The sequence below is a fragment of the Trichosurus vulpecula genome, chromosome 1 (assembly GCF_011100635.1).
Source record: "Trichosurus vulpecula isolate mTriVul1 chromosome 1, mTriVul1.pri, whole genome shotgun sequence".
In the NCBI taxonomy this organism is placed as follows: domain Eukaryota; kingdom Metazoa; phylum Chordata; class Mammalia; order Diprotodontia; family Phalangeridae; genus Trichosurus; species Trichosurus vulpecula.
Genome location: NC_050573.1, coordinates 46,779,114 through 46,804,810, shown reverse-complemented (window position 1 = coordinate 46,804,810; position 25,697 = coordinate 46,779,114). Strand labels below are relative to the sequence as shown.

General features: G+C 40.3%; 1 pseudogene; it reads left to right on the top strand.

Moving 5' to 3' along the window:
- Positions 1-23,939: 23,939 nt before the first annotated feature.
- Positions 23,940-25,042, top strand: LOC118855433 (annotated as a pseudogene).
- The last annotated feature ends 655 nt before the right edge of the window (positions 25,043-25,697 follow it).

Below are 25,697 nucleotides of genomic sequence, written 5' to 3'. Positions count from 1 at the left end.
AGACAAAAATGAAATAGTCCCTGCTGTCAAATAACATAAGAATAATATAAATTCTCCTGGGGAAAGATAGCACAACATGATCATAGGTATGTATAGACAAAATACATTAGGAATAAATACTGAGTAATTTTGCACACGCACAGTGCACGTGCACCCGCGTGTGTGTGTGTGTGTGTGTGTGTGTGTGTGTGTGTGTGTGTATGAAAGAGGTATTAATAACTGGGGAGACCAGGACAGTCCCTAGAAGGTGGCAGTTGAGTTGAACTTTGAAGGAAGCTAGGAGTTCTATGAAGCAGAGATGAGAAAAGGAGTAGATTGCAAGCATGGGGAATAGAACTTTTGCCATTAGGACTTCAGGTAGAAGTATTGCCTCTGTCATCAGGGCCAATTTTGCTTCTTCCTTTGGGCTTGAGAGAAAAGTCAGTGATTTTTCTGCCCATTTTCACAGGACTCTGACAACGGGAATGTCAGTTAAATGGTACCACACTTCCCTCCTATGACTAACAGAATCCTACCTTGTCTTCTAATCCCTGTGATCTAGCTTCTAGGCAAAAAAAAAAAAAAAAAAAAAAAAAATAGCAGACGAGACACTGGACATGGTGCCAGGAAGACCTAGTTTTAAACTTTTCTCAAACCCTGACTATTTGTGGGACCTTGAGCAACTGACTTAACCTTTCTCAGCCTTCGTTTTCTTATCTGTAAAATAAAAGCTGGACTCAATGACTTCTAAGAGCTTTTCCAGTTTTAAAGGTATAATTTCATAATCCAAAATTTGTATCCTATTCAGCTCTCCAGGTAGGTGACATTCCTACCCCCATTTTAGAGGTGAGGAAACTGAGTCCAAGAGAGATAAAGTTGTATCTCGGGTCACAACTGGTTATTGATTGAGATAGGATTCAAACCCAAGGCCTTCTTGGCTACAACTCCAAAGCTCTAGCAACTCATTCATACTGCAACAAAATCATCTTCTATCTTTAAATTTATCTTCCTCTTACACGCCTTCAATATTTTTGAATACATGGGACCTGGTTACTTTTCACTCCTACCACAGAAGATACTACAGCCCTGGCCAACAATTTCTAGGACTGGATACATCTTCTATCATGCTTTATGATTCCTGAGTCAGGAGAAATTGTAGGCATACTTTTTGTTCCTCACTGACATTTTCCTACCTCCTATTTTTAAAAACTAAGTTTATAATTTTATTTTTTCCAATTAATAGGCATGTTGAAATGAATCTGTCTCTCCCACTATCCACACTGAACAAATTTAAAAAAAAAAAACCTCCCAAAATAAAACCCTAAATACACTGCACAGTCTAGCAAAACAAATTTCCACATTAGCAGTGTTTACAAATATGTCTCTTCATTTTAAGTTCACCTCAAATGAGATCATGTTTATCAAGCTCTTAGCACAGTGCCTGTAACATAGTAGGTGCTAAATAAATGCTTGTTTCCTTCCTTCATTTTCTGTCACTTTTATTCCCAAAGAGAAAAGTCTCTCCATTGGAAAACAAAAGCCACTTTGTTCTGGAAAACAACAAATTGAATGTTTCTGAGTGAGAGGTAGAAGTCAGTCAGCCTTCCCTCCCACAGGCACTATCAAAGGACTCTCTGTCATTGTTTTAAATAAACCCTCTCCCATTGAATGGCAAGGGAAGAGCTCTCACCAACAGCCTGCTGCTTGTGTTGATAAACACTAGAAGTGGCCTGTTTGTGGGAGGAGGAGATGTGCACACTGTCTTTACCAGGCAAGAGAAATACACAAATATGAATCGAGGACTACCCTTTACTGAGGTAAGTAATCAAACCTTTGTTAGTTATTAAAACCCAGTTGGAATTTGTGTGTCAAATCACTTCTAATTGGAGAGCCCTCAGAGAGCTCCCTGAAAGAAAGGGACATTTATTTATTCATAGGATTTAACAATGGAGGAGATTGTAAATACAACAAAATCATCTAGGCTAAGTCCCTTATTTATATGCCAGGAAACTGGGGCCCATGAAGATACAAAATGACTTGTCCATAGTCATTCAGGTGGTAGAACCGATTCAAACACAGTTGTCCTGATTCCAAATCTGGGGCTTGTTCCACTCTAACACATATTCATTCAGAAAACATTTATTAAGCTCCTTTTAAGTAGTTTATTATTTTTATTTTTCAAGTAACGGCAAGTTTTTATTCATCTGTCTCCTCTACTGCCTCCCATTGACCAAATTAAAAGAACAACAAACATAAACCCCACAATACATAGCATACATAGCTACATAGTCTGCCAAAACAAATTCCCACATATCCAAAAATGTATATCTCTTTCTGCGAATGCTGTGTTTCTCCTTCATTCTTTGGAATTTGTCATTGTGTTGATAGAGTTCTAAAGTCTTTCAAAGTTGTTTTTCTCTATCATGTCATCATTGTAAAACTGTTCTCTTGCCTTTCCTTCCTTCATTCTGCATAATATCATAAAGGTCAGTTTCCCCTGAAATTGTCCACTTCATCATTTTTTATGTCACAATAATATTCAATTATATTCATATGCTACAACTTGTTTAGCCATTCCTCAATAGGAGGAGATCCTCTGAGTCTCCAGGTTTTGGTACCATGAATAGAGCTGCTATAAATATTTTTGTACATATAAGTCTCTTTTCTCTTTCTCTGATTTCTTTGGTTATAGGTCTAGTATAGGTCAATCAAAGGGTATACAAACTTTCTGGGCTTTGTTCCAAATTGTTTTCCAGAATGACTGGACCAATTTACAGATCTACAAATATATTTATTTTTCCCTGGCCCCTCCATTTGTCATTTTCCTTTTTTTGCCTTCTTTGACAGTCTGATAGGTGTGAGGTGGGACCTCACAGTTGTTTTAATTTGCATTTCTCTAAATATTAGTAATTTCAAGCAGAAGTGTCAAACACACAGTCTGCAGTTGGCATATGGTACGGAACACTTCTGAGTGCCTCCTGCACCAGATTAAAATGTCATTGGGAAATAGTTAACAAAATAAATAAAATACAATAAAAATAAATAATATTACATTTCAAAGCTAAGTCACTATGTAGCTCACAGGGATCCTTATGCACCATTTAGTGGCACCCATTTTTATTTCAGTTTGATACCACTGATTTAGAAAAAAAATTTTATGTGAATGTTGATAGCTTGGATTTCTTCCTTTGAAAACTGCCTGTTCATACCTTGTGACCATTTTTCCAGATCTAGGTTGTAGGATCCCACAGGTTGTCACTTCCTCTAAAATCTACTGCTTCTTCTCTATGACCTTCAATATCTCTACCCCTTCCTCCTGTCCCAGGTCATCACCACCTCATAGGTTTCACTCTCTCCTTCTTCAATCTTGACCCTATAGTTAACTGGTTCAACTATATTCTGTCCTCTAATCACAAATGCCTTATCCTCTTGTCCAATTTCTCCTTATGCCCTACTAGTCAATCAATAAGCATTTATTAAGTGCCTACTGTGTGCCAGACACTGCAAAAAGAAACAAAAGACAGTTCTTGACCTCAAGGAACTCACAGGCTACCACCATCATCCACTTTCTCTGCTCTATTCTATTGATGTTGTGTGGTGCCAGAGGAAGTCACGTAACTATTCCAATTGGGTCCACTACTAATTTATTATCTAATATCAACTAAGCCCTCACTGTAGCATGTCGGTCCTTTATTCTTCCAAAATTAACCATTTCACTCCCTGCAATAGCTATTCCAAATCTGTTCTCCTCTCCTCAAGTCACAAATACCATGCCTATCCTCTCCACAGAATTATTTTCTTCCTACTTTACTGAGAAAATAAAGTCATCTGCTGTGAGCTCCTTTTCTCCAATTCTGTGCCTCGGATCCATTCAATGTCCCTCTCCTCCTCAATTGTCTCCTCTTTTGCTCTCATTTCTAGTGAATATGTCATCCTTCTCCTTACCAAGACCATTTAATCAACCTGTGTTTTTAATCCCATCCAACCTCCAAGGGGAGTCCAAGATTATCCCTTCTTTTTAATATTCAGTCTTTCTCAATATAAATAGTTCTTTCCTTGTTATCTACATAAATTCTAATTGTTTCTGTTCTGGCTAGAAACCCTGAGGGTCTTACCTTCCCATAATGATTTTCTTTTGATTAGGTAAAAGAGGTCATTCTTTGCCTCATTTCTTACCTAGCCTTAATCACTGACTGAGTATTGCCTCAGTCAAACTGAGACTTGGGAAAGACCTTAGCTTAAAAAGGTCAAGGTCTCCCATTGCATCCAGGGCCATCTCTAGTCATCCTGATCTATATCTTGCCACTGGATCCAGAGTCTGGAGAAGAGAGTGAGGCTGGTGATTTTGCAGTCCTCCCTCACTTAAATCCAACTCATTTGCAAGCCATGATATCATGGTCCTATTCTAGAATGAAGGACAAACAACAACAACAGCATAAATTCTAAACCACCACCACAACAAAAACTAACCCCACATTGGCTCTATCATCTCCTTAAAGCAGCACCCTATACTTCCCCATTCTTTTACAACAAAACTAGGAAAATTCATCTAATCTTGTAACCATCACTTCCTCTTCTCTCACTTACTTTCCTACCTCTTATAATCTGACTTCCAACCACACTACTTAACTGAAATTCTTCTGCCCCAGGTTGCTAATGATTTCCTGATTATTGAAGGCAGTGACTTCTCAGTCTGTATCCTCCTTGACCTTTCTGAGACTTTTGACACTGGTAGCTACTCTCTCCTCTAGGATACTTTCTTCTATATGAGTTTGTATGACTATTCTCTCTTCCATCTCCTATCTTCCCAATTGTTCCTTATCGATCTTGTAAGTATGAGTGTTCTCCAAGGTTCTTTCCTGGATCCTCTTCTCTTCTCTCTATCAAATGAGACTACATTTGTAAAGTGCTTACATAGTAGATCCTTCATAAATGCTTGTTCCCTATCCCTCCTTCCCTTCTCTACTCCCTCTGATCTTAACAGCTCTCATGGGAATAATTATCGTCTCTGGGCAGATGACTCCCAGGTCTATATGTAGAACACTGATCTCTCTCTAGAGCTTCAGTCACACTTCTCCAGGTACCTGTTGCAGATTTTTACCTAGAGTTCCCATAGACATCTTAAATTCAACAGAACCATGCCTATTACTTCAGTGAAAAAAATTGAAGCTATTCACAAAGAGCTCCCTTATATCACTCAGATGCTTTCTGCCTTTTTCTCCTTCTTCATCTCTGTCTCACATGAAAATATGGCCCTTCTGCCTGCCAAGGCAAACCTGTCTAAATGCACAAGTGATCTCATTCCATCTCAACTTCTTTGGTAGATTTCTCCCTCTGTCATCCCCACTCTATCACTTATTTTCAATCTCTCCCTGTCTACTGGCTTGTTCCCTACCACTTACATACATACTCATGTTTCCCTTTGTCCCCAAAATCCCTCACTTGATATATCCATCCCTGCTAACTATTGTCCCATATCTCTCCTTCCTTTCATAGTTAAAATCTTTGAGAAGACCATCTACAATCAGTACCTTGACTTCTTTTTCTGTCACTTCATTCTTCACCCTCTTCAGTCTGTCTTCTGAGCTCATTGTTCAATGAAATCTCTCTCCAAAATTACCAATGATCTTAATTATCAAATCTATTTGTCTTTTCTCAATTCTCAGTATTTTTGACCCCTCCTTAACATTTGACACCGTGGATTACCCTATCTTCTCCTGAATAGTCTCTTTTCTCTATTTTTTTTGTGAAATTGCCATCTTCTGGTTCTCCTCCTACCTTTCTGACCACTCCTCAATATCCTTTTCTGGATCTCAATAAAAGTCATACTATCTAGTTGCGGGTATCTCCCAAGACTTTGTCCTAGACCCTTGTCTCATCTCTTTCTCTACTATTTCTATTGGTGATCTCATCAGCATCCAAAGATTCAATTATCATCTCCATGTAGATGATCCTCAGATTAAAAAAAAAATTAGCCCTAACCTCTCTGATGACCTCCAGCCTCACATCTTCAACTGCCTGTTGGGCTTGTCAAAGTGGATGTCCCATATGCATCTTAAACTTAACATGTACCAAATTGAGCTCATCATTCTACCCCCCATCCCATCCCTTCTTTCAGACTTCCCCATTACTGGTGAGGTCTCCACCATCTTCCAAGTCACCCAGGCTCAAATCCGCGGTGTCATTCCTGACTCTTCTCTCATACTTCCTCTACATATGCTGTCTGCTGCTTTTGATTTTATCTTTCCTTCATAGCATCTCTTGTATATACCTCTTTTTTTCCTCTGACACTGTCACCACTCTGGTGTAGGCCCTCATCACCTTACATTTGGACTATTGCAACAGCCTGAGGATGGCTCTCCCTGCCCTGAGTTTCTCTCTACTCTAGTCTACCTTCCACTCACCTGTCAAATTGATTTCCCTAAAGTAACCACCTGTCCATTTCAGTACCATCACTCCCATTTAATAAACTCCAGTGACTTTATATTACTTTTAGGAACAAACATAAAATCCTATTTGGCTTTTTAAACCCACGTATAACTTATATCCTTGCTTTGGTTCCAGTTTTCTCACACCTTCCTTTTCTTCACATACTTTGAGATCTAGTGACCCCAGCCTCCTAGCTATTTCTTGAATGAGATACTTCATCTCCCATCTCCATTCATTTTCACTGGCTTTCCCCCATGTCTGGAATGCTCTCCCTTCTCATCTGCTTCCTGGCTTCCCTGGCTTTCTTCAAATCTTAGCCAAAGTTCTACCTTCTACAAGAAGCTTTTTCAAATCCCCCTTAACTTTGGTGCTTTCCTGTGTTGATTATCTTCAATAAATCCTGTATAAGTCTTGTTTGTACATAGTTGTTTGCATGTTGTCTTTTGCATTAGACTGGAAGAGCAGAGGCTGTTTTTTTCTCTTTATATCTCTGGTACTTAGTACAGTAGCTGATACACATTAGAAACTTAAAAATGCTTGTTGATTTGACTCAAAATGTACAAAACAAAAAAATGCACTCTTCTTCTAATCCTCTCTATTCCTGTTGCAGTACCACTATCCTTCTCCTCACTCAGGTTCTTAATCTCAGAATCATTCTCAACTGTTGACTTGGCTTAACCTGAAGTCCTTGATCACTCTTCCCCCTCAATGTCTACTCAGTTTTCAAGTCTTATCAATGCTGCATCTCTAACATATTTTACATGAATCCACTTATCTCCATTCATACAATCACTAACAAAGTTCAGGGCTGCACCACCTCGCAACTGGATTGTTGCCACAATCTTCTAATTGGACCTCTTGTTTGCCATCTCTCCCCTCTCTAACTCATTTTCCAAACTGTTGCCAAAAGAATCTTCCTAAAGCACAAAAATGTAACCATATCGCTTCACTACTCAAGAATCAATGGTTCCTTATTTCCTGAGGACCAAAAGTAAAATGATGAGCTTGACAATCTTTCTCTCATGTCCTGGCAAACTGAGAATACAGTGTCTTAGCTCACATTCTAGAGCCACTAGCTTAGCCTAGGTGCCTGGAATCTATAAGTTGGCCTTCATAGATGCTCTCAGTTACTGCCATTGATCTCTCAGCATAGCTCTATTTCCTTCTGGCAAACAATGACTATAGTGCCCTGCCTCTGCAACTTTCTCTTCAGCTTTAAATGGTGATGGGTGATGGTGATGGTAAGCTGATTAGCCCCTGAGCAATAGAAGATTAAGAAAAAGAGAAACTCTGGTTTCCATTATTTCATGCTGAGTCTTCATTCAGATTGGAGAAGAGATGAGGAAGGAGCTTGAGGACTGTGGTTTAACCAATGACAAACTCAAGTTGATCATCTCTGGCTTTGACATTAGACTGTGAGCATGAAAGGAAAGATTCATAGTCAGTTTTCTATAGTCTTTCCTCTTCCAAGTTTCCCATGAAAGGAAAAGCTACCCCATCCCCTTGACAAATAAAAAGAAGGAAAAAATAGAATGTTATCTCCCTGCATTAATGCTTGACTATATGTTTGCCCAGGCTAGGGAGGCCAACTGGGCCAACTGTAACAGTAAGGTAATAATAACAATGCAGATGATAACTGTCAAAATTCCTCTGTAGTTCTATATCGCAAAGTATGCTAGACTCTCCACGTAGAAGGTAGAAGAAGTAAACCATTTATTCAGACACCAGGGAACCGTATCCCATAACCAAATGTTCAGCTCCCACAGCCAGTCAGCCCACTTTATCATCACAGCAAGGAACTTAAAACACCATATCACAGCCTGTAACCTCACCATCCCAAAACCTCGCCGACCTCCTGCTGGGGTCTTTTCCAAAAAAAACTCACAGTACAGCTAAGTGAGCCTGTTCAATTCTAACAATCATGAGGGTGGCCATTAGCAGCCATTAGCACACATAACATCTCTCTCTCAATCTGTAAGTGGTTCCTGTGAATGTGAAAGCATATCACATCATCTCTATCCCTCAGTTTCTTAAAAGGATTGAACTCAGATCTTTGCTTTTCCTTTCAGCTATCTCATCTCCCTCATGCTTAGCACAGTGCCTGGCACACAGTAGGTGCTTAATAATTGCTTTCTGATAGGTGATTGATTCCTCTTCTAAATCTCTGATACAAGATCCTTGATCCCAAAGCGCTCATGCTCTCCAGGGATCTCAGATGGATTCTGTGACCCACTGTATCACCTTCCTTGGCTAAATTTGTCTCAGAAATCTTTCTTGTAGACCACCCTCTCACCGCTTGCTCTTGGCATCTGCCCAGATGGAGGGTGCTGAGGGCATTGACTCAAAGAAACTCATCCTTTGGCTTTAAGACTGAGGAAAAATCAATATGAGAGCCCTGGGGTGGGGTGGGGGAAGGGAGGAAAGTTCTCTTTCCTACACTGGTTTCTTACCTATAGAATGTGTCAGTCATAGCCCCAGGCTATTGCCCCAACCTGTCCTACAGGCTATACATCATTAGGGACAAGACAGCAAATATTAGGTAAACTGTGACTGGCACTGTGGTCCCTGCAGTTTTTTCTCAGGGTCTTTTTGTTCTAGTGATAGAAGTGACTTATATTAGAAGATGACAGCAGAAGTCTCCTGCCCTCAATCAAAATTCACCTGTTCTGTGTGCATGTGTGTGTCTTTGTGTGTGTATGTGGGGGGAAGGAGCACAGATCATGCCTGCCCATTCTGTCAGGCCTCTCTCTTTGGATTTTTTTACATACTTTGTTTATTCTATTCTATGTTATCAAGTGGCAACTGTAGTACTTATATTAATTCTTGTTAGTTTTTCTCAGGTCCATGGTACTCAAAGGGGTAATTGTATATTTTAATAACTCATGACTGACTGCCCATTGCTACTGAATTCTCCAAGCAAATCAGAATAAAACATGTGCCACTGTGGCAAAGAAAGGGACATTTAAAGGGTCATAGATCTGAAGCTGGAAGGGACCTCAGGAGCCATTGCTTCTAATACCCTTCTAAAACCTTTCCAATTCCAGGCTATATAGGTAGTAAGTGAAAAATAATAACATACGTCAAGTATTTTACCTACTATCTACCAAGGAACTTTAGTTCCCTGGGACTCAGTCTTTTCATTTTATAATTAAGGAGAATGAGGCCCAAGGCATGTAAGTGACCTACCCAAGGTCATACAGTTAGTATTTTACTTAACATATTGTCTTGAACCTAGTATATCCTTAATAAGCCTTGTTTAATTGAGTTATAAGAACTTCATCCTGGATTTTACACTGGATATACTGACAGGTCTCCTATACAGCCAGAGGGCATCCTGGGATATTTGTCTTCCTTTATTAATCTCACACAGACTCCTGGGGGATACAATTCCCCAAGAGAACATGGTGCTCCTCTGTAGCAGCCATCCTTCCTGACAATATCAGTTCATGTGTGTTTCTCATTTCCTTAACAGATTACAAATTCCTTGAGGACAAGGATTGTGCCATTTTTTCATTTTTGTCCCCTTAGAATAGAGAAAAGTACATATGAGAGTTTAATAAATTAGGTGCCTAATGAATTAGGTGCCTCTGAATGAATGAACATGTGCTATAGGGGAAATGCTACTAGATCAGGATTGTGTTTGAATTTTGTCTCTGCCACCTGAATGATTGGGGGCAAGTCATTTTTTTTTCTCACTGGGCTTCAGTTTTCTGACTCATAAAATAAAGGTTTAACTTAGACAGTTCTGCAGTCTCTTAGGCTCGTTCCACTGACTGTTAAAACCTATGAATGTGGCTTTCTTGCAGGGTGCTCCCTGATGGGGGCTCTCCCATCAGAATTAATGTGAAAAATTCAAATTAAAATGTTAATAGCTAATAATGATTTAATCGCTTACCTCTACGGAGGGCAGTCCTTGATTAGCACTTACAGATTTCTCTTGCCTGGTGGAGACAGCCTGCCCATCTTCTCCTCCGGCTCCTGCAAACAGGATACCTCTGGGGTTTATCAACACAAGAAGCAGGCTTTCAGTGAGGATTCTTCCCTGGCCATTAAATGGGAGAGAGTTTATTTAAAACAATGACAGAGGGTCCTTTGATAGTGCCTGTAGCTGACTCACTTCTATCTTCCAGACAGAAGACACCCACCCAGTTTGGCGTTTCCTGCCTCCAGAACCAAGTGGCTTTTGTTTTCCTGTCAAAAGGAAGATTTTTTTTTCTTTTGGCATCAAAAAACACTGAAGTTCTATAAAAGAGAACAATGCAAGATCATTTATGTAACACTTTAAGATTTCCAAAGTGCATTCCCCCACAGCTTTGTGAAGTAGGTAGCTCAAATGAGATATTTGGGAGGCCTAGCACATAGTAGGCACTATAAAAATTCTAATCCCATTTCCCTTTTTTCCTAGTTCAAATGTTTCATCTCATCTTTCAGATGTGGAACTGAGGTTCAGAGAGATAAAAGAATTTTCCCAAGAAGCTCTCTATTAGTAAGTGTGGGCTCTGGAGTTTGGACTTATATCTCCTGACTGATATTTGCTACCTGAATGAATGACTGGATGATAATAAACAAACAAGACAAGCCATTTAAATCTCTCTTGGCCTCCATTTCCTCATCTATAAAATGAGAAATTGGGACTAGATGTTTTCTGAGATATTTTTCAGCTCTAATCTTTTGTGATTTGGAGACTTCAAGGCAGATGCTCCCTTTTTTGGTGGGGGGAAGGGAAGGGAACCAGTGATTTCACTGGTTTTGGGAACTCTCCATGACGAAACAGCCCTACTAATGCAGTTCTGTGTCTGTTATGCAACTAATATATAAACTTAATGAGGTGTTGAGAGGTTAGGTGAATTGTCCACCAATACAGCCAATATGTATTAGAGGTAAGTCGTGAATGGAAGTCTTTCCATAATAATACCAATAGCTAGCATTTATATTAAGATTTAAAGTTTATAAAGCATTTTACAAATGTTATCTCATTTGATCCTCAACAACTTTGGGAAGTAGCTACTAGTAATATCCCATTTTACAGATGAAGAAACTAAGGCAAGCAGGGTTACGTGATTTTCCCAGGGTCACACAGTTAGTAAAGGTGTCAGGCTGGATTTGAACTCTGAGTCTGGATCCAGTGCTTTGTGTATAATTGTCACTTTTCATCTTTAATTGATCTCTATCTCATCCCAATGCTCTTGAAAAAAAGATTTTTTGCTACTTTTTAAAAATTCACATAACTAGTATTTGCCAATACACTTCGGATCCTTCATAGAATCTTCCCTTTTAACAAAGAAAAAGTATATAAACAAAACAAACCAACATATTGATCAAGCTTGGCAGTGTGTACTGCCTTCTGTGACTATAGTCTGCCACATGTATATTGAGAGGAGGTAACTTTGTTTAATCATTCAGCTTCTAGAATTAAGGTTGATCATCCCACTGATCTGAACCAAGATGTCTTTTAGTTTTCCTTTACATTATTATGGTCACTGTGAATACTGTCTCTGGCTTCCTTTGCTCTGCTCTTATTAGTTCATATAAATCTTCTCACATTTCTTTGAATTCTACATATGCATTATTTTGCACCATACAGTAATATGCTATTATATTCATGTGGTTTGTTCAGTCATTCTCAAACTAATGGGCATTAGCTTTCTCCCCTGATTTGTTGCTTCTATAATAAAATGTTGCTACAAATATTTTGGTATATATGGAGTCCTCCTCGCTGTCTTTGACCTCATTGGATTACATGCCCAGAAGTGTTAATACTAGGTCAAAGGGCAAACATTTTAGCCACTTTTCTTGAAATATTCCAACTTGCCTTCCACTAAGTTTGAAATAAGTCACAGCTCCGCTAACAATGTATTAGTATGCCTGTTTTCTCTCAGCATGTTCCCCAAAACCTAACCCATCTCCAAACCAGTGTGTTGAAGTACTGAGTTCAAATGTAGTCTCTCATTCTTATTAGCTGATTGAACCTAGGCAAGCCACTAAACTGGTTTGCCTCAGTTTCTTCAACTGTAAGATGTAATGAGTCAGGAAGACCTGAGTTCAAATCTAGTCTCAGACACTTAGTAGCTGTGGGACCCTGTGCAAGTCACTTACTTAACCCTGTTTGCCTCAGTTTTCTCATCTGTCAATTGAGCTGGAGAAAGAAATGATAAACCATTCCAGCACCTTTGCCAAGAAAACCCCAAAAGAGGTCATGAAGGGTTGACCATGACTTAAAATGACTAAACAACAAGAACAAAAATCTACAGGGAGCCTTTTGTGATCCCTCTTAAAGCTAGTCCCTTCCCTCTGTTGATTTTCTCTAATTTTTCCTGTATGTATCTTGTTTATACATAGTTGTTTGCATGTTGCCTTTCCCATTAGACTGTGAACTCCTTAATGGCAGGTTCTTCCTTCCTTCCTTCCTTCCTTCCTTCCTTCCTTCCTCCTTCCTTCCTTCCTTCCTTCCTTCCTTCCTTTCTTCCTTCCTTCCTTTCTTCCTTCCTTCCTTCCTTCCTTCCTTCCTTCCTTCTCTTCTCTTCTCTCTCCCCACCTCTCTCCTCCTTTCCCCTTTTCTCTCTCTCTCTCTTTTTCTCTCATCCCCAGAGCATAGCACAGTGCCTGGCATAGAGTAGACACTTAATAGATACTTGTTGCCTTGATTTGAGATCAAGATCATTTGAAGGAACTCTGGATATTTAGCCTGGAGAAGGGAAGACTTAGAGGGATTTTGATATCCATCTTCAAATATTGGAGAGGTAGTTACTTAGCAAAGGGTATTACACCAGTTCTGCTTGACCCCAGTGAGTAGAACTATGAACAATGAGGGGAAAGGTCAGAGAGGTACAGTTTGGCCCAATGAAAGAAAGAAAAAATCCTAACAATTGGAACTGTTCAAAAGTGCCATGGGCTGCCTAGGTGGGTAGTGAGCTTCTCCTCAATGCAATTTTTGCATTGGACAATAAATGATCATTTGTTAGGGATGTTGGAAGAGGTATAGGTTGCATTAGATGGTCTCTGAGGCCCCTTTCAAGTTGGAGATCCTGTGAAAACCAAGTCACATTTTCCATGCAGGTTTCCTTTGTGTTCTTGAGACATTAAAAGTAAACACGACTGTTCTCAATGTCTTTGATCACTGTAAGTGATGATGTGTTAAACCTTTCAGCTGAGAAGGTCCCAGAGTTCATGAAAAAGAGAGAAGACTTAAAGAAAATATTAAAGATAGGAAACCTTCGATTTCCCAGGGAAAAAGGAAAGAAATCATTATAACAACCTACCTTTCCATAGAGCTTTAAGCTTCACAAATCACCATTTTCAAAAGAATCACATGAGGTCAGAAAGTGAAAGCACATTATCACATTCCTTTGACCTCCTGGGGCCTCAGTTTCTTCATTTGTAAAATAATGGTTCTTTCCAATTCTCAGCTTTCTATTCCCTTTGATTCTATTTTAAAGATAAGGCTCAAGGAGGGAAATAACATGTGAATGTTAGAACTGGGACTTATCTAATTGGTCTCCCTGCCTCCAAATTTATCTCCCTACATCCTAATTAGTCTCTTTGCCTCTAGTCTCTCCTCTCTCTAATCCATCCTCCACATAGCTGCCAAAGGGATCTCTCTAAACCACAGGTCTGACCATGCCATCCTCCTACTCAATCAACCATGGAGAATTTCAGAGCTGGAAGGGACTTCAATGCCCATCTCATCTAACCTACATTCAAATGCAAAACATTCCAGATAAATGGGCATCTAGTTTTTGCTTGAAGATTTCTAGTGAAGGGGAATCTGTAACCTCCCAAGGCAGCTGATTCCACTTTTGAACAAATCACATTATTTTGTGGTATGTTTTTTTTTCTATCAAGCATAAATCTGCCTTGTTGTGCCTACTCATTGTATCCAGTTCTTTCCTTGAGGCCTGAACAAAAGTAATGTCACATCCATGAGATACATTCTGCCGATTGCTGCTAGTGCCTCTAGAAGCCCACCATACTCACATGGCTGCCCCGTTACTCATTAATGGGTATCCTTCCCATGGTCACCATTTTGAAACAATAGGTATGATTCACATTTCTTGAACACTCAAGGGTTTATAAAGTACTTTATTTATAAATCCTTAAGATCAGGACTGGAAGCATTAATATTCCCTTTTAGTTCACAGATGAGGAAATAAAACCTCAGAGAGATAAAGTGATTGGTCCATGGCCAGACAGGAAATGCCAATACATAGTTCAGGGAGGACTAGTACCTCTGCTGTGAATGTTTGCCAAACCATTTTCAGGGCTGCTCATCTATCATTAGTGACCATTTGTCTCTCAAATCTCACCTGTGGCTCCAAGAAGCTGCAGTATGTGCTGCAGCAACATCCCAGTAAAACTATCTCAGCAAACAGATTCAACCAGGTTGAGGGTAACCAACAGGCCTCAAAACTGTTGGTGAGTTAGGGGGATGTCTACCCCAAGTGTGTGAAGACTTCCCCCCAGCGGAATGGGTGGATGAGAACAATGTGTCCCAATGGCCATGAAAGTGGCTGAAGCAGGCACTGTGGAGCTCTTAGAGCTTGGTCAAACATTGAAGACAGCAAGGCTACCCATTGCATCCTGGGCCACCACTAGTCACCCTTAAATGACTCTGGAGGAGAAAGTGAAGCTGATGACTTTGTGCAGCCCTGCCTCACTTAAATCCAGCTCAGCCTCAAGTCAAGACATCGCCCCATGATATCATTGGTCCTCTTCAAAAATGAAGGATACATAACAACAACAACAGAGCCTCCCTAAAATCTTAGTGCAGGTTTAAGCTTTAATAACTTCAGAAGTATAAATGTTACAAACATACAAAATACAGTATTTGGAGGGTTAATTATTTAACATTTTACTATATTGGTATGTTTCTTGTTGAAAGTTGATGCAACTACCATCTTGTGCTACAAATCTCTCAGTTTTTGAATTTTGTAGACACTTTCATCGGCTGCTGCTCAGAGACTGAAAGGATTGCCTACGTAATCTCAGCCTGAAGATCTTCCAAAGAATGAGGTTTTGATGCATAAGTAACAGTTTTAATAGTCCTCACAAGACAAAACCTAATGGAGATAGATCAGGTAACTGAGGTTGCCAAGGGAGAGGACCTAGTCTACTGATCCATTGGTCTGAGAAAGTGTCACCCAAAACTATTGCACATGTGATGCATAATGACAGGCTACTCTGTCTTGTTAAAATTCAAAAGTTTATGACTCAAAATCCACAAAACTTATTACATTTAAGTAATTCAGCTTTCAGGTGAGGGTTTTTGTAAGTTTGTAACATTTATACTTGTGAAATTATTAAAGCTTAAAACTGCACTCAGATTTTTGGGACATGTAGCATTCTTCTCACATAATGTCTGCTGACATTTATGTATAGTGACTTAAGCTTTGCAAAGTGCCCTTCTGTCTGAGCCTTGCAATAACCCTGTGAGGCTAGTGTGAGGGATAGTATTATTATTTTTCTTTTACATTTGGGGAAATGAAGGCTCAGAAAGGTGAGGCCACCTTCATATATCAAAAGTCACAAGTTTTAGAAGCAGATTCAGAACCTGACTCAAAGTCCTCTGTTTTCCACAACACCAGGATGTTCCTTCCTGTCTTCCTCCAAAAGAATGCACATCCCTCTATCTTAGAAGGACTTACATGATGAAAACACAGATCTTTTTGGGGGCTATGGCTAGAAATTGGAGCCAGTTTCAGAGCATTTGTGTTCTTGTAGCTTGTAGCATTGTAAATGTCTCTCCAAAAAAAAAAATGACTCTCAGCATCATCTTCAGCTGTGAAAAGTCATCAACCTTCCTGGGCCATTAACAACATTCCATGTACTCTTCTGCCAGGGCTGACAAAGAATTTTATTCCATTGGTTTGGCATTGGGGGCAAACATCTTTTCAGAGATGCAGGTGAATGCACAACTATATTCACACAAATACACATTCCACACACATAGACATCCTGCACGTGTGCACACGTGTATGCATACACACACATATACACACACATATACAGCCTATACAGCCCTTCCCTGCCCCCACAAATCCTTCATCCATTGAAGGAGAGAGCCTAGTACTGTAGCTAAGAACCAGTTGGTTCTCAAGTCACCTCCAAATATATAACAAAAAGTAAGGATAGGAAGGTGAGACATGATGTGCTTTTAATTTCAAAAGGCCGAGGTCATCCACCACATCCCAGGCTATCACCAATTGTCTTGACTTTTTTCTTGCCACTAGACTTCAATAACTCTGGAGAAGAGACTGAAGCTGATAACTGCACAGTTCTGCCTCATTTAAATCCAAGACATCACTCTTGTAATGTTATTTGTCCTCTTTGCGAAGGAAGATGAACGACAATAATCTAAGGTATGATTACGGGTAAAAAGAGGGAGGAAGGGAAAGGGGAAGAAAGAAAGGTATTAGTCAATGAGGATTTATTAAAAGTTACGGTGTGATAAATACTAAGCGTACAAAAAGGGCAAAAACAATTCCCACCTTCAAGGACATCACATTCCAATGAGGAGAAAACATAGGTAAATGATATAAATATCACATAAAATAGCATATGAAAGATATAAATAAATGCATGGGGGATATATTTAAGATAGAAAGACAGTAACCTCAGAGGGAAGGGCATTAGCAGTGGGTGCAGGGTAAGGAGAGAACACAAATGTCTTCCTGCAGAATGTGGGATTTGAACTGAGTCTTGAAGGAGACCAGGGAAGAAGGAGAGGTCAGGGAGAATAGTATTCCAGGAATGGACAACAGGCAGAGCAAAAGTACAATGTGAGAGATGAAATAATAGATAGAGGGAGTAGAAAATAGTCCAGTTTAGCTGTAATGTAGACTGGGTAAAGAGGAGTCTAGTGTTTAAGGGCTGGAAAGGTAGAAAGGGGCCAGGTTGGGATGAATTTCAAATACTAGAAGACTTTAAATTTGATTTTGGGGATAAGAAGTAACTATGGGAGTTTATTGAATGGGAAGGATGTGGAGGACAGTAGAAAGGAAAAGGAAAGCAAGAAGAGAAGAAGGAAGGGAAGAAGGAAAAAGAAGAGAAGAAAGAAGAAAGGGTGGGAGAAGGATAAGGAAGGAAAGATGAATATAGAGGAAGAAAAAGAAAGGTAGAAAGAAAGGAAGAAAAGAGGGAAGGAAGGAGAAAGAAAGGAAGAGAAAGAAGGAATAAGTGAGGGATAAGAAAAAGAAAATTAAGATGGGGAATTGAAAGAAAGGTAGGAGAGAAGGAAGGAAGGAAAGAAGAGAGAGAGGTAGGTAAGGGGGAAGAGGAAGATAAGAAAAAGAATGAAAAAGAGATGAAAAAAGAAGAGAAAGAAAGAAAGAAAAAAGGCCAGACAGAGAAGAGGAAAAAAGGAAAGAAAGAGGGAGAGGAAAAATGATGGAGGGAGAGAAGAAGAAAAGAGGCAATCCAAGAAGGAACAAAGAACAAATGAAGAAATGCTGAGAAAGGAAGATCAGAGGAAGGGAGGAAGAAGGAACAAAAAAGAAAGGAGAGGAAGAAGGAATAAGAGAACAAAGAAAAAGAGAGATGAAGGAATGGAAGAGGGGAGAGGGAAAGTAGAAGAAAAGGAGAAAGGGATGATGGAAGGATGGAGGGAGTAAGGGAATGAAGAAGGGAAGAATGGTGAGCAAAAGGAATTTAAAAACGGAGCAATGAAGAAGGAAAAAAGCAAGGAAGGAGTAAATGAAAAAGAAAAGGAGGGAGGGAAAGAAAAATAGAAAAAAAGAAGGAAGGAAGGATAAACAAAGTAGTGGAACAGGTTCATCAGACTGGAAAAAAAAAACATTCCAGATAATCTTACTTCATTTCCACCAGACAGAAGCCTCTTACTTTCAATTGCACGAAGGTGATGCGACAGTGGTGCATAGAATCATTGTGGAAGGGATTCCAAGGAAGGATGGGAATTGGGAGAGGGAAACACATCTTCTCTTGTCCCTATTCCAAGAAGCAAAGTAGAGCAATTTCATGAGTATTGTCTATGCCTTAAGAGGCAACTTTTCCAAATCATTCCCATGCCCCAACCTGGTCACATCCCTCTAAGGGAATTCACCTCTGCCATTTGGCAGCTCAACAAATACTTCTCAAACACCTTCTACATATAAGACACCATGACAGAAATGTGAAGAAAAATAAACAAAACAAGTCCTTGGCCTCAAGGGCCTTGCATTCTATTTCAGAGTAAAATAATCCCAGGGAGATGATTTCAAGAGGGAGCCATCACTATTTCATGGAGTAGGTGGCACCTGGGTTAGATATTTTTTAAAAGCTTTTAATCTGAAATAAATAAAAGAATCTTTTCATTACACACAGCAGAATCACAAAAGAAGATTCTGTGTGAAACTCTGAATAATTTGTTTCACACAGCTTCCTTTATGAAAGGCCGTTGATATTACATCTCATACCTTACTTTCAAAACTATCCTGCTTGTCTGTATTTCTTTCTTGCTTTCCTTCTATTCTCTTCTGTGCATTCAAAAGAAATGTTATAAGGGCCCTTTTGTGGGAAAGGGTGTTATTATCGCTAACCTCTTATCCTTATTCTCTTTTCACATTCTCCCCCTCCATTAAAGTCCAAGAAAAAGAAGGGGAGAAAACCCTTGTGACAAATAAACAAATTCAAGCAAAATGAATCCACACCCACATGTAGCTTTCTGATTTTGTTTTCATCATCCCTTTGACCTGAGTTGAACCTTAAAGGAAGATAAGGATCCTAAGATGTGACAATGATGAGGGAGGGCATTCTAGGCAAGGGGAGCAGCCTGGGCAAACACATATGGGAGGGAGATGGAATGTGCAGTTAGGGAGAGAGCTTGTAGTCCTGTCTGTCTGGAAAGGAGAACTCACACAGGCAAATAGTATTGAAATAAGGCTGCAATGGCAGGCTGGAGCTAGTTTGTGGAAGGTCTTAAATGCCCGGCTAAGGAGATAGAATTTTATCTGATTGGCAGTGAGAAGCCCCTGAGCTGGAAAGTGACACAATCAGATCTGTGCAATAGGAAATTTATTTTTGGCAGCTGTGAGAAAGATGGATAGAGAAGTGGGAAGATGGGAAGCAGAGAGAGCATTGTGGTAGTCCAGGCAGAGGGGATGAATTCCTAAACAAGAACTGTAGTATTGTGAGTGGAGACAAGGGGAGGGATGGGAAAGATGCTGTAGAGATGGAATTGATGAGACTTGGCAGCTAATTGTATAGTGTGGGGTGAGGGAGAGGGAAGAATCAGGGATGACTCAGAGAGAAAAAGAGAGGGGGGGAGGGAGGGAGAGAGAGAGACAGAGACAGAGAGAGAGACAGAGTGTAGAGCTGTGTATGCATGTGATTTTTTTTTAAATTTAGGACTTTTCCCATGGGTTCATTAGTATAGGTAACACCCAGTGAAGAAACCTTCTCTAATAGTTCAGATCTTCAACCACTGTACAATTTTGAATCTTGGGGGCACTGAGAAGTTGAGTGTCTTGCCCAGGGTCACGCAGCCAGTATGCGTCAGAGGCTAGATTTGAAACTCTATCTTTCTTACTGACTCTAAGGCCAGTTCTCCACCCATTATCCATTACTGTACATTTCCTCTGTCCCTGAGAGAACAATTGTGCAGCTGATTCATTCATTCATTCATTCATTCATTCATTCATTCTGCTTTGATCCACCCACCCATCCATTTATTTACTCACTTGTTTATTTATCTATTCATTCATTTTCAATTATCTATATATCAATCAATGTTTCTACTTTATCATGGCCCTGGAAGGTGGTTTCAATCCCACAAGCTCTGGGAGCTTTTGAATGTCAGGATGCAGGTTATGTTTTGGAGACTGTCTAAGGGACCCAGAGAGTCATCTGATTTATTCAGAGAAGCTTAGTGAGGGCTGGAGTGTGATGCTGCCTCAAGTGACTCAGAAAATAGTACAATAATCTGTTCTGTTTCATCCTTCTTTGAAGTACCTTTTTTTTTAAGTTAAAGGCTAAGGTAAGTAATCCAGGGGAAGTGATACGCATCAGCCCTAGTTCAAAGCCACAGGGAGAATCCTGGGACTCATAGCAGGGCATGGGTATTAGACCACATCTGTTCTCTGAAATTGCCTGCAATATGAAGAGTTCTGCAGGTTCCTTGGTTGTTGTAAGAACAGGATCGTCCAATCACAGATCCAGACCTGGAAGGACCTCAGGAGCTGTCCAGTAAAAGCCCCTCATTTTACAGGCAGCACCAGTGTGGGTGGAATCGGGCTATGAAGGGCTTTGAATGCTGCACAGAGAACTTTGTGTTTGATCTTAGAGGCAATAGGAAGCCACTGGAGCTTGGTAAGCAGGAAGGTGACTGGAGTCTCATTTCACATCTCAGTAAGTCTAACCTTTAAACACAGACAATGCTCATGAACCCATTTCTTCCCCTATCCCCAATTCCCCAGATGAATGTGAATTGCTAGGGGGCGCCATAATGCACAGAAAGCATGGCCTGAATACTCAGTATTATTGTTTGACCTTCATTCTTTAAGAGGACCATTACGTCAGGGAGGTGATGCCATGCCATACCATGCAAGTGAATTAATTGGATTTAAGTGAGGCAGGGCTGTGCAAAGTCACCAGCCTCACTCTCTCCTCCAGGGCCATCTGGATCCAATGGCCAGATATAGACCAGGATGACCAGAGATGGCCCTGGGAAGGTCAAGAAGACCTGAGTTCAAATCCTGCCTCAGACACTTACTAGCTATGTGTCTCTGGGCAAGTCAGTCACCCTCTGCCTACCTCAGCTGTAAAGTGGGGATATTTACAGTACCTCCCTCTCAGGGTTGTTTTAAAGATCAAATGAGATAAAATTTGTAATTCTCTTAGCATAGTACCTGGCACATAACAGGTACTTAGTAAATACTTGTTTCCTTCCAAGAAGAAAGAAAGTGAAGGAAGAAATATCTTCTATGTACTGTTTCTTCTTGACATAGGATCATAGATTCAGAGCTAGAAGAAACCTTAGGAACCACCCAGTCTAACCCTTTCATTTTCTAGATTGAAGAAAGTAAATACACACCCAGAATCAATAAGGTGGTTCATATAATAGCCTGGTCATCCGATTCTGAAGTCACTGCTCTTTCCACTACAGTATCCTGCCTCTCCAAGGCATGCTCATTTCCAGACGATCTACCCCAGTCCTAGAGATTGCTGGGTAGAAATCCAAGGGGTTTAAGTCTTAGGAATCACCCCCTGCCTGAATACATACTTCAGGTCGTGGAGAGACCCCCTGTCACACTGGTGCTACCTAGCCCTCTCAGGCTGGCACTGATGGGTTCCATCACAAAGCCTTTGCCAATCATTGGCATATAGGTTTTATTGAGGCCATGTGGGAGGATGTGTTGACATGGCATCATGCTTGCCTACCACTGAAACTTAAGGACTAATAAATCATATTCTTGAACACCATATGTGTTAATTGTTCATTAAACAAAAACTTGCAGAATGCTGCCTTCAAGGGAAAGTCCCTCAGAAGTGAATGCCAGTATATGTTGCCTAATGAAATATGCAATCAATCTTCTGGGCAGCCTTTTCTGATTTTCATCAAGATGAGAGGAATAGGTAACAAGGGAGAAGAGAGAGACAGAAGAGCCTCTACATGTGGAAAATGCTCCAGAAAGCACAACGCAATGGCAAGAGGGTACCATTTGAACTCAGAGTACCAGGCTCTGTCACTTACTGCCTGAATGACCTTGGACAAAGCCCTTAATCTCCCTGGGTCTCAGCGTCCTCATCTTCAAATTGAATGGGTTGGAGTCAATGTTTGCCAATGGCTCTAAATCTATGATCCTATGTCCTTTAGACATTTACTAGCTGTGTGACCCTGAACAAGGGCTGATCTTTGCCTGCCTCAGTTTCCTTATCTGCAAAATGGGGATAATAATAACACCTATCTCATAGGGTTGTGAGGATCAAACAAAATAGCTGTAAAGTGCTTGGCATAGTGCCCGCCACATAGTAGATACCATATAAATGCTGGCAATGATGATGATGACGATGATGAACATAACTCATGGACCCTGGGCAAGTTTCTTAACCCTGTTTGCCCCAGTTTCCTCATCTGTAAAATGAGCTGGAGAATAAAATGGCAAACCACTCCAATGTCTTTGACAAGAACCATCCTCCTCCCCTCTCCCAAAATGGGGTCATGAAGAATCAGACATGACTGAAATGACTGAACAACAACAAGAAAAGTTAGAATTGGCCTCAGGGATCATCTAATCAGACTCTTACTTGGAAAGAATACCCTCTAGAAAATGCCCAGCAAATGATCATCTAGCTTTTGTTTGGAGACCTTCAGTGACGGGGCACCCCTACATCCTCAGCCCATTCTCTAATAAGAGAGTTCTCATTGGGTCTTCTCATATTTTAAGACTGTATTTGCCTCTTTGCAAATTCTATCCCCTTGTTCCTAGGCTGGGGGGCTGGGGGAGGAATCCACAGAAAAAGAAGCATCATAGGTTAATGGAAAGAGTACTAGAACACTAGATTTGAACTCAGAGGATTTGGTTTTGGATCCTGATTCTGCCATTAATACTTCTGTGACCATGTGACCTTGGACAATTCAAGTGATCTCTTTGGACCACAGTTTGCTCATTTGTAAAATGAGTGGGGGAGGGGGAGTGGACTAAAATTCCAGTAACATACCTTCCAGTTCTGACTCTATTCTCTCTCTTTTTTGGGGGGAGCAATCAGAGTTAAGTGACTTGCGCAGGGTAACATAGAGGGTAAGTGTCTGAGGTTGGATTTGAACTCAGGTCCTCCTGATTCTAGGCCTTTCTTTCATGAGCTTGAAGACAGCTACTGTAACCCCCATGAGAATTATTTTCTAAGCTAAATATTCCCAGTTTTTTTTTCTACCAAATTTCTGATTCATGACTTTAAGGTCCTTCACCATCCTGGTTGACCTCTTCTAGATGTCCTTCAGTTTATCAATGTCATTCCTATAGTATATGTCTAGAACTAAATACAAATACTCCAGGAGTGATCTGACCAGGTCAAAATACAGCAAAGCAATCATGCGCTTATATCCATTAGCTAGGCCTCTCAAAGCAGTCCAAGATCGTATTAGCTTTTTTGGATACCATATTACACTGTTGATTCATACTGACCTTGAAGCCCGTTAAAAGCCACAAATCTTTTTCCATGACCTGTTATCTAGCCCATCTTAGACTTGTTAAGTGAGAGTTAGGTATAATGGGGCCAAACTCCCAGTTTATTCTGTGTTTTCATGTCCTGTTCCTGATGATTTCTTACCCATATTTAATTTATTTAACTCAAGGTTTCCTGATCCATGTGGGTACCAATGGCCATTTCACAGAATGGCCATTGCTAGCTATTTCACAGCATCGATAACTCATGGAAAGTGATTCCTCATAAATTAATCTCTATTGTTCCCTCCCTGACTGACTGAAGGGCCTATGGCTCACAAATGAGTGAGTGGGCCCACCAACCTGACATGCCCTGTCCTTCACCAAGGAAAGACGCGACTCCACCGAGCAAAAGCTGAGTGTTTTCTGTGATCCAGGATGGGGGGAAGTCAGGCAGAACAAGCGGTCTCATCAGCCTCCAGTATCAGAAGTAGTCCCAGCATGGTGCACACCGGCAAATCTGAAATACAGAAAGGCATGGAGTACAGGTTACTATTCACCGTAAATAACCTTATAATCAACATTAATATTTCTTCTTCCTCATCAGTTTCCTCAGGGGGAAAAAACCAACAGTGATCAATGGTGGCCGATACAACATAATTTAATAGACAAATGTGGAGTGTACGTTACCTGTTTATTAGTAAACAATTTTACAAAGTACTTATACCTTGGACAACTTATTCAATGTCTCTTGGATGATTTTGGAAGAACGCTCCAGTTTAGGCTCCCAATTCAGCATTTTCATACCTGTACAGTAGACCAGTGGTAATGCCTCCTCATGTTGCTCAGAGTTTTCCACTTCTTTCTTCATGTCCTCGGAAAAAACCAAACAGACCTATGGTTTCTGTCCCAGGTGCTGACACCATTTCTTCAGCCTGTAGTTGCTCCACAGCCAAACCTGCTGCTCTCTCCTTTGGTTTCCTCTCAAATCTGCCATCACCTGTTCCAGTAACAGATGCTTCAATGCTGATAGGTCAAAATGAGTTTGGTTACAAGATGCCTGATGTGAACTCTCAGAATTCAGTTCGTTGCAATGAACCAGTACGAATGAAGAAGTATGCCCAAAGCAGGTTTCGACTTTGCCCCAACTAAAGCAAGTCATAACTAACAAGTCATTAGGACTTGGTAATGAGCAGTGGAGATCTTGTTCCCCGCAAATCTCCATCTAGAGCCCAGCCTGGAAGCCAAAAAGCATGTGGTTCTAGACAAGTATCAACTCCTTACTCTAACCTGGCTTTGAAAAGAAAATGCACAGGCACCATGAATTCAGTGAGAGCTCCACTGAGCGCCCTCCAGGCAAGGTTGAAGGTAGGGGCCCAGGAGGCCCAGGAGGAGTCTGACACCTCCAAGATTTCCTCTAGAGGAAAATGGAAGTAGGTAGTTTTCTCAGTAGCTTCATGGAAAAGAAAACAATTTGCCAGTGTCAAAGAACTAAAGAGAAGATGCTTCAGCATCTAATAACCACACACCCCAGTCCATGACGCCCTCTAAATTTTCCTGAACACACGAAACTGCCAAGAGAAAAATGAACAATCCCAGTTAAGCCCATTTTAAAACCGACATGACTTGAAAATAGGCATTTTATCCTAATGGTTGTATTATGTAGTAGAGATTAAACTGTATCCATTGCATAGACCTGGACCTGATTCTGTACAAATTAGGATGCCTTTTATTATCTTTGTTTGACAAATCCTTCTGCACTCTTTGCATTAAAAAGTCCTCTGTATTTATTGTGGATAAAGCCTTTTACCATATTTAAGTTTCTGCTGCTGTTCCCTGCTTATTAGAGATTAAATACTTATGCATGTAATTTTGGATAAACTCAAATATTTTGTAAATCCATGTTCTTTTAAATTCATATTTTTAACTGAAGTGGACTGGTTTATTTATAAAGAAAGTCTTGGGCTTTTTTTCTCCTGCAACTTTTTTTTTGAAGTCACTATTTGGAGTAGTGGTCATTTAAAATATCACATTCTCTTTATTTTTCAGGAAAAATTTTGTTCCTGAGTGTTCATGCCAATATGTCCAGTTTTTAATAAGTATAAAGTCTTATAGCAGGTCATTATAGTGTGGCATTAATTTTATTTTGGAGCAAGAGTTCCAGTGGTTCCCTTGCCCTGATCCTGGATGCTGTCC